Source organism: Anabas testudineus, chromosome 4 (assembly GCF_900324465.2).
Source record: "Anabas testudineus chromosome 4, fAnaTes1.2, whole genome shotgun sequence".
In the NCBI taxonomy this organism is placed as follows: domain Eukaryota; kingdom Metazoa; phylum Chordata; class Actinopteri; order Anabantiformes; family Anabantidae; genus Anabas; species Anabas testudineus.
The window spans coordinates 5241100-5254083 of record NC_046613.1 but is presented as its reverse complement, the minus strand read 5'-3'; the positions used below and the strand labels follow the sequence as shown (position 1 = coordinate 5254083).

Here is a 12984-nt window from a genome sequence, read left to right as displayed (position 1 = left end):
TCTCATATAACTACTGGACCACATATATTTAACAATAACCTCATTATGTCACATACTCACTTCAACACGCAATACCAGTGGCTAAGCTATATACAGTGGCAAGAAAACTTATGTGAACCTTTTTGAAATTTTGAATCAATAACTGGTTGTTTTGAACAAAGACAAAACTTGAACTCTGAATCAAAGTTTTTTGTGTTATTATTTTAGGCACATTACATTTGTTAATGCTCTTGACTTAGATGAAGATCAGATCTCAGATTTTATGACAAATTAATGCAAAAAACCATGAAACTCCAGAAGGCTGACATACTTTTTCTTGCCACTTTATAAGACAAGCAAAAAGGATGTGATTGACAATATATATAAGTACTTTAGCCACAGAAGGAAACTGTTAAAAACTAAAACCATCAGCAAAAAGTGGGTGAGATTAATTACAAGCTGATCAATACCTATTTAAAATCAACTGTAAGGCACAATACATTGTGCAAAAAGCCAAGGGATCTGATAGGGATGAGTCAAAGCACTTACAAGTGTTATTGAAGCACATTACGTCAATACTACTTGTTTCATCTGTGCAGTAAACAATGTGATTTGATTATTTAGATCCAAACACAGTACATCACAGGCAGATGTGTTGCCACAACAGATGAGGACTTTAGCTCAGGGATTTCTTACAGATTTGTATGCTTTGACAAACATATTATGCCCAAGTGTGTTTTTTGTAATGTGTCCATGTTCTTAAAAAGCCTTGTTAGAACAGAAAATGTAAAATTAAGGTGATTCAGTAAACATATTTGTGCTTCCACTTCAAATAAATCAGATCTTTGTCAAATTGAGAAAAACAAAGTGTTGAAATCCTTCTTGGCCAGAAGCATCTGTACAGCATGAGTAGGGCAAGGATAAATACTTCCGCCTTAGTCCTATCTAGTTGTTTAGACTCTTACTTAATCTTTCACTTCTCCACTGCTCACTCTTCAGCACTACGACCCTTGGTGACACCAAAAGAAGATTAATTGAAAAGCGAAGTTAAACTAGTTGTTTTTGGAAGGCTTTATCCTTAATCTTAATTGACTGATGGCTGTTACTGTTTATCTGCTCCTGCTGCTTAAGACCAAATCCAACCCCGCTCAATGGTTCACTAAGACTCATGCCAGGGTATCTATGTCGGCCTCTTAATCACCTCCTTGGATGTCTTAATATTATCTGTTCATTCTAAGCATGTCTTATTTACTTGTTTGCTGCTTGTCACTTTCCTTAGAGAAGGTGACCACAGCTCAGCTTGATGTCATGTTGTGCTCCAGTTTCTCATGCAAAACAACTGTACAGTCAGTACATTGTTAGTAGAGTAGACCTTTGGACTCAGTGGGAAATCATCTGGTTTTATAGTAGACTTGTTTCTCATGGAAAACTAAAGCGACAGTTCAAGAATGTATCTTTGGTCTCGGTGTGAATAATGCATCTTAATAACAGTCATTAAACATACCTACAGACCTTTGAACAAAAGGTACAACTGCTCATACCATATGCCGTTCAATATACAATTATTTTCCATTGCATTGTTAAAGCAGGCAGCCCTTCCAAGTCAACGGAGCAGCATTGATTGAGTGACATAGATTCATGTTCACTGTGTCTGCATTATAGATACACACTGATGACAACTGGTGAAATGTGACTGCCAATAAAGGTATGAAAATTCGACTACCCAGCTAACATGTAATAGCCATGGAAATTCACTTTGTTGCTAACACCCCACAACGATTAAACCAGTTTTACCTAGCTGCATCTATGTTTTCCAAGACTACAGGTTAAATTTGAAAAAGCACAGAAATTGTTTAAATCAAAATACTGAAATTAGGCTTTTTGTATACAATAAATAAAAAAGCATGATTGTGCAAATAATTTGTCTCTTTTGTTTACAATGCCAAAGCAAAAGGTTAAACTTGAAATACTTTTTCTTTAACTAAAATGCAGCGGTAAAGGACTGATTATGTTAAAGAGTGCCCTGCAAGAGGTTTCAATTGTTCAAGTGATAAACAAGTTCAGGCAATGTCAGCTACCTTAAAGATTGGCAGCTTTTTCCCCATTTGATTTTAATGCAAACTACAGTACACGGGGAGACATAGTATTTTCTATACTAAAATCCCTATTTTCTGTAAAAAAGAAAATAGCAAATCACAAATGTTCAGGAACTAAGAAAAACATTTTATTTGTGAGATGAGGTTAACTGGTGCCTATGAATGAATATTTAAGGCACCATAAAAGTAAGAAGTATGTTATAATTAATATTTCTGTATATTATGTGTTCTGGACACTGGATTGATTCTATCCATCCAGACCACACATGCATAGTTACTGTGATTGCACCATGTCATGTGGAAATGTGGTGAAACTTAAGACAAAACTCAGCTTACTGAACATTAGAGTAAATATTGAATTTGACCAATGCTTTAAAATTTGATTTGAACAGTTCACTTGTGTAAGCACAATTATATGTGTCATCATCAGCTGGTTAAGAACCAGCCATATTGGGCTTCAGTGACTGGTAGCCTGCCTGCACATTGTCCTACTGAGATGCAGCAACACCCTTGAAATTGTATGTGAAACTGTTTCATTAATTGAATATAAGCAAAATACACAATGTTTCAGATAGCATTTTGTAAGCTAACATCAAACAAACATTAGGTTGGGTTGGGTAAAACTGTACATGGATTTTGCTTTTAGTCCTAAAAGCCATTTTAACAGCGACCAAACAAATAGGCAACATTATCAGGTTGGAAAGTCTCTGAAGAAAATATGAGTATGAATCTAAAAAAAGATTTATTCTAAAATACGTTTACCAATGCTGGTTTTGGGGAAATAAAATGCATGGTTATAAAATAAGTAAAAATATTAAACAATTTCCCTTAAAAAAAAAAAAAAAAAAAAAAAAGGCCATTATATAATTTCCATATATATTATAATTGTAAGTCCAGCAATTTCGTAAGGATTTCTCCATTTACAGTACATAAAGTCCGTACATTCTGAAATGACTCAAGCGAAACCATTTGATTATAGCTCTATTCAAGTCCAAGGGTTAAGCATTTGAAATTCTACAGTGAAGCTAAACTGTTCTTGAAATTCAGCTGGCAGAAAGCCCTGCTAATCATCTGCTGATTTGATGTGTGTTTCAAGAATCTGGACCAAAGAGGCAAACTGAGACAGGACTTCAAACAGTGAAACCAAGAGTCATCCTTGGCAAGTTTAGTTTACAGCGTTACTGTAGCCTAATCGTGTAAGATGTTCTCCAATAGTTCCCTTCTGTGCTGCTGTGACACGTTACTATTGACTAAGACATCAAACTTAACCTTCGTGTGTCTCTACTATATGACCTTGAGAAACTATTGATTCTGAGTGTCCTTGAAGAAACACTTACTGTATGAGTAATGCAAACAAACTTGGGTTGAGGCTTCAATATGTAATTCTCTATTGTTTTCTTTACTTTGTTTTGTTCTTTGAATGCAGCTTTTTGTGCTTCATGTTTTTTTTTCTTGTTGAGTTGTTGTTTTTTTAAGTACTTCAAGTGCAGTAAAACAACCAAATTATTGAACGGTACCAGCAGCAGTACAGAGATATAGGACTTTTAGAGGGAGGCTCACCCTGATAGGATTTAAATTATTTCAATTTAATCGAACTGAATCAATGCACATGTTGCTCTTTGTGTGACATCATTCATCTAACTTTATTACAGAGGCCAACAGCTCTCTCCTACAAACGATTTGTTGTGAAAATACATCTGGACAACTTGATGTTGAGATGTTGAGAATGACAATTTTAATAAACCTACACAAAAAAAACGTTGACTGATTTTACAAAGTTGAGAACAGTTTGGATGCTGCATGACTACTGACATTACGTATTTGAGGATAGTGATATACTGTCCCTCCTTACAGACAGCATCAGAACATATTTGACTATAAATCTGAGTTCTAATAAACATTGAATGTCAGACACCCATCGTATCACTGGGTGTCTTTTAGGATTGTAGTTGATATTGGTGGAGAGGACTGTGTCTAATAATACATAACAAGGCCACAGTGTTTTGCTAATAAAAAAAAGTAGCTCTGCTGCCTGCCCTATATCTCAGAGGGCACAAAAAGCTTATTATTACTAGAAGAAGAATAAAAGTGTGTTAATGAAAGCTGTAGCAGAAAAGGAAGCTTGTTGCACCACCTGTTCAACATTTTCAGATTCAGTGAAGAAGAGCTCAGGTTCCCATATGAGCACCTTACCATCTGTTTCAGAAATATATAAAATCTTAGTGTTCAGCATCAGCGCATGCTTTGATAAGCACAGAAACCTTAGAGCTTTTTAATTTCAATGTCTGCATTTACACTTTGTGCAGTATACTGTCTTAAAATACAGTATATATACAGTCTTTGTATACAGTATATAGTAAGTACAGCAAAGTAGCAAATGATGGAGTATTAGTTATAGGGCCAAACAGCAAAAACCAAGACTGCACTGCTCTATTAAAATTGAAAACACACACGCATGACTAAAAATTGTATCTTAAATCAATTACAGCAAGGGCCATTAGTGTTATCAGGACATGCAAACACAATTTTGATGTGGCTGTTAAAGGAGTTCTCAGCAGCTTATCAGAAAGAGCGCCAACAAAGAGTCGACTAATCAGCAGATACAGACAAAGCATCACTGTGGGCTTAACTAATGTACCAAATGCATACTTACTATGTTACATTCTACAAGCATATTACATTATTAACAGGTATTTTCATCACAGATTTATTTATTTGATTGTGATGGTATGCTCGAGAGTTACTGAAACACAATTGACAATAGATTTTTCATGGATTTCCAGATGCTCACACTCTATATGTGTAAAGTCGAAGTAAAATTGAATTTATATCTCTTCAGTTTGACACATTTTTGAGTTTGTGAAGCTCAGTGAAATTGCTGAATTGTTTTACAGCTTTGCTTTTTACAGCTTTGGTTTTTACAGTCTTTTCAGACCACGATGTATTATGTGATCTGTAATTTCAACTTTGGTCGCTGTGCAAAAATCTAAAGTAGTTCATATGTAGAGGAAACTTCAGCAAGACTGTGAGAGAGCAACAAATATCTGCCTTATGGTTTGTCTTTCTGAGGGTTCTCAAAAAAGAAAACTGGATCATTTAATTTGACTCAAAATTGCTTTTTCCAAATTATTATTTTTTAAAACTGTCTTCTTTTGCTCATAACTAAGGTTAAGTGAATAAACCAAAAATGTACTGTATGACAAGAACATGGTGCGTCACTATGAAAACATCTTGACGCAGATACACTGCAGTTTCAAATGCAATTAACAAATACAGATGGGAAAGTTGTGCATGTCTTTGTAGTTACATGCTACACTGTTGGGTCAATACAGAACTTACACAATACCGGGTTAAATTTACCCAGGACCAGTGTGCAGTTGACCCAGTGCTGATTTATTTATACTGCACTTGTGTTCTACCATGTAGAATGTAATTGAAATACATAATTAATTTGCCAAAATCTTATAGAAAAACAAATAAATGCCAAATTAAAACAACAAATATTTTTCAATTAATTATTCTGAATTACTGAACTGAATAGTTTGTTAGAGCAAAAATAATAGCACTAGACATAATTGTACTTAAATATCTTAAATGTACTTAATATGATAAATAATCTGAATAAATGTCTGAAGTCCCTTCTACAATCACCACTGTCATGAATTAACTCTGATGTGTTTAGACATACATTTGGGACAAGCATTAACCCAAACTCTCACAGAAACAGCAGTCAAAGTTGCACTATAGTTGAATTTATAGTTAAAATAAAATTAATGAAAATGTGTAACATCACCACAATAGTGAGATTTTCTATTTTCTATTTTTCTATTTTTAATTTTTTCAGCTGTTTGGTCAACTTGCAGGCTTATGAAATTTGGGAGAGATGCATGTCAAATGACTAAAGAAACTAAATTAAAAAGGGACAGAGTTAAATTCATGGTTGCAGGGGCTGCTTTCACTTGTGAATATGCAACATTGTAATGCTGTGGAAAACAGAAAAAATTTGCACTTACCCAAATGTTAACACTAAATGACTGTGTGGATGTCGAGCTCAGACACCTGCAAAGAAGAAGAACACAGGTATTAACCTCATAAAAGAAAGAAAATTAGGTTTCACAAATGAGTAATCATCTAGAGCACAATGGATGTGCATCAGTCAGTCTGAACTGACCGAACCGATCATCAGCATCTGTTTGGGTGGGGAAGTTGTCTAGCTGCCTTTCAGTCAATTGTTTACTTAAAGTTAGCATTAAAGTGCTGCACTAACTCCTGAAGTGAAACAGTAACTTTTGACTGCAGGGAATAATTCAAGAATGATAATTGTGACTTAAATTTCTATTTCTGGTGTTGTGAATGTCCTACATTCTGTTTAGATACAGGTAAGGGGTGGGGGTGGAATGATTTTTGTCTCCAGGGCCCAAAGATGTGTATTCCTCTTGCTGGGGAATGCTTTTGTTCTGATAAATTGACATTGTCAGTTTTCCACATTGCCACAGTGTGGCATATACTATAGGGAGCAGTAGTGGGAACACAGATGCTACATACGATTGGCGTCAGTCAATGTGACAGTTCTTGTTTTCTCTTTTCTTTTGAGGGAGGTGGGCTCTATTTTTCTAAATCTGAACTTCCAAGTCGAGGAAGCAGGAAGGAATAGGAATTAATACACCTACACTCCCCTTCTCCCTTTAGAATGGCAAAAATCTCTTTGTACTCACATCATTATTACTGGTGGGCGCCAGTTTGGGATTGTTATCCATGCCGCCTTCACTAGTTTTTTGCAAGTATTTGCAAGTTTTGTTTTGAGAACATGCAACTGACAACTAAGTCCTTTCTCAACTTCACCTCAGTTTTTTGTGCTGTGCTAGTGTGACTGAAGTGACGTTCCTTGTTCTAGCATATGCTCACTATTTTCAGGCGAGCTGAAGTCGCTGGGCACAAGTAACAACCAGCCAGGGTGCTGGGGACATGTCCCCCCAGGATAAAGATGTTGATGAACAAGCTCTATTTTGGTGTCTTTTCGTACCACCTGACACTGATTTGATTCAAAAGTCAGTTACCGAGTCATTTTAATGTGCGTTTACCTCAAAAACTGTTTTACTTTCTTCTTTTAATTAGGAGTTCTAGTGTTGAACAGCAGTGTACATATGGTATCAGTGTGGAAGCATTTAAAGATTCTAAAAGGTTTAGATCAGAAGACTAAGCTACAGAAGTCAAATAACAATAATTAAACAAAAGGATGAATAATCTTTAGAAATGTGACTTTAAACAATATTCTGGGTCCCATAATTACACTGAAACACGTTTTACTTGGAAAAACCATTCCTCCTGTATTAGCAGGACAAATTGTGATGGGGCTTAAATCCACAATCTTCCATCTGTGCAAAAATGTATTCAAAAGTTTATCTGAAGACAATAACAGATTTCAACCTTTGAAATTAACTGGATATTTTCTAAAGTTATTTTCTAAAGTTACAGCTTTTCTAGTGCAAAAGACCTTCTTTTTGTTACTTTCCTTCCAGTGAAACACTGGAGGAAAAAAACACTACTGACTGACTTTAACTTAAGATAGCCACTTAATTAAAAAAAATCTTACCTGATATCAGCTTTAGATATGCATTTGCCTCATTTTTTTATGTAATACAAAGGCTGTGGATTTTGGCTTCCATCACCTCTGTTGTCAGGGCTTTAAGTAGAGATGTGAACCTAAGGTATGATTACAGCGAGCACAGGCGTCTTTCAGTGTTCATAAAGACACCTGACTGTTGTTTTAAGATACACAATTTTGACATGTTAAGAGGCATGTTAAGACACACTTGAAAATTGTGAACCTGCCCTTAAATAGTTAATAACACTTTAATGCAGCTGTAAGCCCAAACACACTGAGATGTGTTTTGTTTTTAATACATGTTATTTAGCAAATGTTAAGATTTAATAAATCTGCACACAACACCCCTAAAACCCAAAACTAATTTACTGATGTTTTTCTTAGTGATACAGTATCTAGCCTTACAAACAGCTCTGGTTTTATTTGTTCAACTTTTTAGATATCTCTTAGAGTAATTAACTTGTACACAAACCATCGATAAGTCAAGACAACAAGGCTTTAGAAACATTGTCCTGTTTCAGAATACTTCACACAGTTTACTATCAACACTTATTTTCTACCAGGAGAACTAAACAATGAAAACCCTCTACTCGCTTATAACACCACCATCAGCTATCTTCCCTCATGTACTCTACCACCATCAAGGCCAGGCTGTTTATGTACACCAGAACTATTCTCTACCTGACTGAGAAAGTAACAGCTAACCAGGGACCTTATTAAAGTAAGTGCTTGGGAAATATGCCTCACTTCCTGTTTGCCTGTCTTGGCATCAACTTAAATTGCATACTACTGCTATGTAGGTTGGATATTTTATTTATACCTTTATTTACTCAGTGTAGATTTAGCGACTGAGCGTCGCCTCACACACACACATGGAGTTACACTCAAGCAAGCTCCTGATATAAACAACAGATTTTAACACAAGTAAATTTATTAAACTTGCCATTTCTTTTCCAGCTAAGTAATCTGAGTTAAAATTGTTTATAAAAATAAATAAATAAATATAAAACATAAATGAACAAATAAATTAATTTATATGAAAGTAACCCAATATCTGACCAGATGCTGTGATTTGTAGTTCTGTGTCCTGAAGTAAGGGGATTGAAATCTATCCACTAAATTTGATTGATTATACAGTCTCTGAGTTACACATCCAAATAAAAACAAATGAGTTTTAGCACATTCTGTGCTAAGACATCTGGGGAAGTATCCAGTAAAGAAGAACTTGTGGAATTGATGATCTGGCCAGAAATTGTGGAAAAAATGTCAGATGGGCTCCTAGTGTGAGTGTGTGTGAGTATCAGTTGCCAACCCAATAAATTTAAAGCAGAGTTATGATGTTGCTAATGCTGCTACTACAACTATATTTTCACTTTCATTATTTACATTAATAATTACATTATTCTACATTGAACTACTTACAACAATTCAAATGCAAGCTTCCCACTATAATCCAATCAACTATGACCAAAACATTAAGAGATCCATTCACACCATGCATGCTGTGCCTTGTTCTGCACCAGGCTACCTAAACCTGTACCTGGTGCTGAAATTAAGTCTTCTAAATTGACCTAATTAATAGCACAAATTAAATACAATTTATTTCATTGAAATCAAAAATGTCCCCTTTGACATGCATGAGATGCTGGTGCCATTTCCACAAGACTTTTTTTCCCCCAACTAACAGAACAACTGTTATGTTGGGTATAGATAAGCTATCGATTACATCTTCACTGTTGTTTTACAACAAAGAACATACATTTGCTTTTATAAAATACTTTTTGCCAAACATAAAGTCTTTCAAGTACTGTAAAACATCTGCTTTTAGACACAATCCTTAACAGTCTTACTATTCTTAAATCTAGTAACAGAAATATTATAAAAACACACACACACTGTGAGGAACAAAGTTGTGTCACACCTGCCAGTGAACAATGCTGAAAAAACAGGCCCATGGAAGAACCTAATTCTGACCCAATAATATAAGCGAAAATTTCCAGAATGTTACTCTGGCAAATCAAGACCAAGACCAATTTTCCCATGTTATTTACCAGCACGTAGAAAAAAAGTATATGTTATCTAGACAAGTTCCACATCTGATATGATTTCTTGTTTAGAAAATAAACATTTAATGGTACCAGGTCCAGGCTCAGGTTGAGAGAAAGAAGTGATGCAAAATGACATTAAAGACACCAGGTCCACCAAAACTGAATAGAAATGTCAGTGTAAAAACACATTAATGTTGCAGCTTTCCTGTTGGATTGTTGGGCAGATGAGATGCTGCTAACTATTGCTGGCAAAGAAACAATGAGTCTACTAAACCAGAAGACAAAGGTACGTTTGGAAGGGTGTTAAAGAATGGCAATGAACTCTGCCTGTCAAACATAAATGAAGCAAAGACAGTAATTAGATTACAGCTCACAGACCTACACCACAAACCTAAAAGCAGAATTTCAATGATCTTAGACACTATATGATTAGGTACCAAATAGTGGGGTTTGGAACAGACAATAAACATGTACTGACTTTGGATGAACCTGCACATGTAGCCAAGGCTGTGGGGTATTTGACGCCATGTCAGCAGCAGCAAGCCAAAGCTAGTTTAACAACTCAGACAAGACACTCACTTGTAAGAGATGGCATGAACACAAAGCACAAACTAAGACATCCTGCTGACAAAGACAAAGTCTCTGAAGACCTTGGATTACTCAGGTGAATCTATCAGATAAACTGTAAAAATGTAAACACTAAGGAAGGAACCAAAGAACAACTTATGAGAGCAGAAGTGACACTGTAAAAAGGTTTTTATACCTAATGCAGTAGGTCCCCATGAAGAATATTGGCATGCAGGTATCACCAAAAAAGTGGAGGAGCCCACTGACTGTTTAAATTAAAAAAAAACCCAATGTCCTCAAGGGGCTTAAGATAAGAGTCAAAGAAAGCTGCACTCAAGCTCTACTTCAGCTGTGTGCAGACCGTCAACAACAATTAATTGGTACATACTCGCATTAGTTGGGTATGGACATAGTTGTTGCTTACCAACACTACAGTGGGCACTATGGACCAGGCTACATCAAGCTCATAAGGAGACTAGTGTAGAAGAAGAAGCCAAACATGATGGTTCTTTGTTAACACATTTACATTTTCTGTATGTTGTAAAGCTGTATAACAAATTTTCTGGGTACTTGCTTTTATGTTACTTTGGTCTTTTAAATACATTGTCTATCTTATTGTCCATGTGCTTTAGAAGGAGGTGGAAAAGGAAGTGGTTGGGTTGGGGTTTCCTCAGAGCAACAAGGCAATTATTAACATAAAGTCACACTCATCCACAAACCACAAAGTTTCAAGAGGCATTCGCCAGAGGTTGGAGAAGTTTGCAGGCACTCACGGGGTTTTCAGAGTACCATGTTGTATAATCTCAATCCCGAAAAGAAAAAAAAAAAATCCAATAACCAGCATCACAGATCTTCCACAGCTCAATAATATTAACAGTAGTGGTCTTCAGGTATACAGACCAAGCTCAGGAAGAAAAACTGGAAAAACATTTACAGACTATCAGACAAAAAGAACTAAAAGTGAACAAGAAAAAAATTACTGGAACTTTACTGGAAACTCACAGGAGAAGTGTTAGCAGAATTATTCAAAAGTATATGTCAAAATGAGAAGTCCTATGAGCCATGGAAATGACCAACTTCTTGGTAAATTCATTCCTAATCTCTAAATGTTAAAAAGCATTAGCAAGGTGACATTCACCACTGTCAAAATGAGCAGTAAAAAGGAAGCAGATCTGAGGGTTGTTAATGGGACTGTGCTGATAAAACACAATCATCCCAAAATCAACATGCTTCATTGTACTGTGTCTATATGGATGTCTCAGAATTGAATATTTAAAAAAAAGCTAATTTTAAGTCAGGTATTAACATGGGCATTGTAAAATATGACACATATATATATCTCAGGCACTACTATAAAAAACAAACAATCAAAAAATAAAACCAAACAACAAAGCTGATCCCACAAAACTTGGACTACTGACCTTTCACAACTGGTTCTTTCTAAGGTATTTCCTGCAGACACCCCGAGTATTTACATTGAATTTAACTGGGTTCAATACACTATTCATGAAGATTTGATGTCACATCACACCTTAAGAAATGTTCAGGCATATTTTTGAGAGTCAAATAAAATAAGCCAATTTCGTTCAATTCCAAATCCATTATGATAACTCAGGTTAAACTCTTGTAGACTATGAAAAAACACACAATGAACTAAATACTCAAATTATCAAAGCCATTAAATGTTCAGATAGAGTAATTTACTATCAAACACAAGTGATCATCCAAGTACATTAGAGCATTAACACAATTCTAAAGACCCATAATCTGTCAAAGAAATGTAATTTAGGCCCTGAAAAGCTCTTTATTCATCAGACTATGATGGACAGGCTGGAAAAGAACTAAAAACTAGTGTGCATGCGTCACACCCTTTATCTAACCTAACCCTCCGCTAATCTTCATCTTCATGTTGCACTCATCATTTTGCTATTTTTATAAGCTACAGTATATATGTGTTGTGTTTGAATACTCATGATAGCTTGTTTTGTAACATTTGACCTAAACTTTATTGTCATACAGATCTGCCAAAGTTGAGGAGAGGAGTGGGATTGCTACTGAGTAACCTATTACTACTGGAGAGTGTATAGTTATTGTAACTAAATAGTACTGCTACTTTCTGAAATCCACAGCTCAAACTACTGCTTTGTGAACAGCTAGTACAAGTGGATTGCTCAAGAACCCGTACACTGAGAACAAAGCATCTATTGACAGAGCCTGTGCTTGTGTCAGTGAAGAGTTGAGCTAGGTTATAGAGATACAGTTGGCTTGAGAGATGACATTTGGACCATATACACATAGCGAAAAGAGGTTTTTCAATGACTATTAGCACAGTGTCAACCCCTGCTCTAGTTGGAGGGTCTCTCCCCTTACTCACAATGGGACAGTTATTCCCAGCCAATCGTGAGCTCCTGATGAAGTCGCGCTGAAGGCATCCCCAATGTGGGACAGGAAACCAATGCTATGAAAGATCGAAAATGTTTGACATAGTTTAGACAAACAGGTACCAATGTGTAGGAGTTCCCACACCAACACTGCATGTGAGGACAGAAACAGGACATGAAGTCCAAGGAATTCTCTGTAGACTTCTGTGATAAAATTGTTTCATAAGGCACAGATTCAAGTGTGAAGGGTTAAAGAATAAAAAAATATTCTAATTGTGTTCCTAGGACATTGGGAACATATGACGTAA

The 12984-nt window shown here is 35.7% G+C and overlaps 1 protein-coding gene across 2 annotated transcripts in view; it reads right to left on the bottom strand.

Moving 5' to 3' along the window:
• lpp (LIM domain containing preferred translocation partner in lipoma) overlaps nucleotides 1-12984 on the bottom strand; it is a 124306-nt gene that overhangs the window by 95121 nt on the left and 16201 nt on the right. For both annotated transcript variants that reach the window (XM_026343757.2, XM_026343765.2), the window contains one exon: nucleotides 6089-6134. The gene's annotated coding sequence lies outside the window, so the exon portion shown is untranslated. The remainder of the gene's footprint in view (nucleotides 1-6088; nucleotides 6135-12984) is intronic.